The following is a 3,017-nucleotide window of genomic DNA, read 5'->3' on the forward strand; positions in this document are numbered from 1 at the left end:
ATCTCTCCCCAATTCAACCTGTCCTCCACTCAGCTGCCAAAGTGATTTTCTCAAGTGAAGGTCTGACCTGTAACCATGTCATCTTCTTACTCAATAAATTCCAGTTAACTCCCTATTGCTTTCAGGATCAAATAGAATGTCTTTTGTTTGGCATTTAAAGCCCGTAACAGTCTGCTCCTTTTCCACTCCATGGACTTGAGGATCCACCTCCACTGGTCTAGCTGTTCTTGGAACTGCATTGGCCCAGACTGACCCTTGGGACTGGCATGCTCTCCCTCCTCTTAGTTTCCTTGACTTTCTTCTGTACTCAGCTCATCCCACCTTCTGTAGGAGGCCTTCCCTGGTCTCCCCAGAAGCTAGAGTAACTCTCAAATTACCTTCCAGCTACTCTTGTCTCCATCGTTATTTACATGTTGTCTTTCCCTTCCCACCCCCATTGAAACGTGAGCTCTTTGAGAGCAAAGACCAAATTTTTGTCTCTTTGTAATATTGTAGCACAATAACTAGCATAATGCAAATGCTTAACAAACTTGAGATCTTGAGCAGTCAGATCAATCTTCCTAAAATATTGATTGCATAATATTGCCCTTCGGGTTGAATTGGTTCCTACTAGCTAGAGAATAAAGCACAATATCCTTAGTCTGACATTTAAGATTTAATCACAATCTAGCTTCACGTTATATACTCAACCTTACCTTTTACTATTCCACCTCAGGAATTCTCTGCCCCTTAATTGTCCCTTGAGCAGATCACTTGGGTTTCTATCTCCTCACCTTTGCTAAAGCTGAACGCTTCCCCTCCCTACCCAAATTTTTCTTTTTTTGCACATATTTCTACTCACTCTTCAGGGGCCATTAAATTCAAGTCCATCCTCAAGTGACTTCATTTTCCTTCACACTCACCTGCTTCTTCCTTCTTCCTCTAGCACTAACGGGGCAACATCATCTCATTTTCAGGTTCTCTGGGGTCTATTAAAAGAGATCAAAAGGCGGGCTCGTCCGGGATTTGAACCCGGGACCTCTCGCACCCGAAGCGAGAATCATACCCCTAGACCAACGAGCCAACGATGTTGTAAGACTAGAAAGAAACTTCTGAGGCTATGTCTACTTGTTTTTTTATAAGTGTGTGTGTGTGTGTGTGTGTGTGTGTGTGTGTGTATGTGTGTGCGTGTGTGTGCGCGCGCGCGCGCGTGTGTACCGAGGAAATTCATTTCTGGGGGCCTTTGGATAAGGGCAAGATTGCAGAGCAGAAAAGTAGAAGTGTCCCAGAGCTCAGACTCCGGGCTACAGCTCCTCCCAGGAAATAGCGCGTTTAGGGAAGCTGGAAGGAGGTAAAGGGTTCTCAACTCCGCCCCTTGTGTCTCTCAGCCTGTGTATCTCTGTGTCTGCCTTGGTCTCTGTCTGTCAGTCTCTCTTCTCCCCAGGTACACACCTCTTCACCTCATTCCCTATTTAGCTTCCTAGGACTCCCAGATTGTACCTGGCCTCAGCCCAACTATCCTTCTTTATCCTAGGATCTTCCGTATGAGAGGCCCCCTCCCCCCTCCATCCCCCCTCCACCCCCCTCCACCACCTCTGTCCTTCTTTCTCCATTCTAGCGATTTCCTTGGATCCTGGCCTGGCGGTGCGTGCCCCTCGAACTGCCCCAGTTTCCACAGATGACTCTGACCTTTGAGGATGTGATCGTTTACTTCTTTCTTCTCAGAAGAATGGGGACTACTTAGTCTAGCACAAAAAGGCCCTTTTCCTGGACTTGCTTAAGTAGAATCATCGTGCTCTCTCTAATCCCTAGGTGAGTGCGATTCCTTCGTACCTCTCTCTTCCCAACCCCTCTTCAGGTCCCGGGCACTAGGAAACAGGCAGAAAAGAGGGCAGAGACGAGTGGGAGACTGCTCAGGGTCACACACTGGTGAATGTCGGAGGCCTCCATGGGGCAAAGATCTTCCTCAAGGCCAGACTCAAAGGCTGCCTGACACTTACCTACTGCACCACTTAATTGCACTTAGCTTCTTTCATTCCTGCACATAGATGTTCGGTGCCCTCCAGGGATTCATTCAAAGACGACGAGAAGACAACCCTCATGGGGCTGACAGTCTGGTTGGGAGAGAAGAGATGCACATAGTATATGAGGGTTATAAGATTAGTACATATATAGGAGTGGGGGCGGGGCAGGGGAGAGACAGAGCATTATATACTAAGGCAATCAGGGGAGACCTAGGGTCAGGGATGACACTTGAGCTGATAATTGGTAAAATTTTGATAGGCAAAAAAGGGCATAGGAAAGGGCGTTCCATTCTGTTACCTACCTACCTCTCTATCTTTTGCCCACACTCAGAACTTTCAGTTCTTGACCTAAACCAACTGGATTGAGAAAAGTAAGAGATCAGCAGAGGAACCAGGAACCCTCTTGGACTTGCTTCATCTTATGTCCCCACCTTTCCTCACTTTCCTTCCCCTGGGAGGAAAAATTAAAATGTTCTACTTTGGCACCTATACTCAACAGTCCCTAATATCTCTCTGGGACAGTGAGACTCCCCCTGAGCCTAGACTTCCCATCAGATTAAAAGTTTATTTATTCATTCTGTTCTTTTCTAGTTCTTTGTCCTTGTGTCTGCTCAGCATAACACTTCTTGAAACAGCACCAATCTTCCATCATCCCAACATCTCCAATTTTCCTCCACTTTTCCTGTCATTAGAGAGACAGTATGCTACAATAAATGAATAAATAAATGAATGAGTTCATTAAGAAGCTTTTATTAAGCTCTTCTTGCTAACCTCTGTGCTAAATACTGGAGGTACAAATACAGCAAAGTCAATTTGTGCCCTCAAGGAGCTTAGAGAGACAACAAATATAGGAGATTGGTGGAAAGAGAAGGGACACTTTGTTACTGAAAGTTTCAGAGAAAGTTATAGCAAGGCCATAGTAAGTAAACTGACATACTCCTTCTGGGAAAAATGGCAGAGGCGATTTGATTATGGTCTCAGAATTAAAGGAGGGCAAGAATATAATAGTTATGA

The 3,017-nt window shown here is 45.5% G+C and overlaps 1 long non-coding RNA gene and 1 other non-coding gene across 2 annotated transcripts; one reads left to right on the forward strand and one right to left on the reverse strand.

Annotated features, from left to right (window-relative positions):
- Nucleotides 1-990: 990 nt before the first annotated feature.
- On the reverse strand, nucleotides 991-1,062 carry TRNAP-CGG (transfer RNA proline (anticodon CGG)). Its single transcript has one exon. It is a non-coding gene; the product is annotated as a tRNA-Pro (tRNA).
- A 264-nt stretch (nucleotides 1,063-1,326) lies between these two features.
- LOC138174006 (uncharacterized) lies at nucleotides 1,327-2,728 on the forward strand. Its single transcript, XR_011171607.1, has 3 exons — nucleotides 1,327-1,423; nucleotides 1,598-1,791; nucleotides 2,595-2,728. It is a non-coding gene; the product is annotated as an uncharacterized lncRNA (long non-coding RNA).
- The last annotated feature ends 289 nt before the right edge of the window (nucleotides 2,729-3,017 follow it).

Source organism: Petaurus breviceps, unplaced genomic scaffold (assembly GCF_028583685.1).
Source record: "Petaurus breviceps papuanus isolate PSGF00001 unplaced genomic scaffold, PetGlider_PUasm1.0 673, whole genome shotgun sequence".
Taxonomy (NCBI): Eukaryota; Metazoa; Chordata; class Mammalia; order Diprotodontia; family Petauridae; genus Petaurus; species Petaurus breviceps.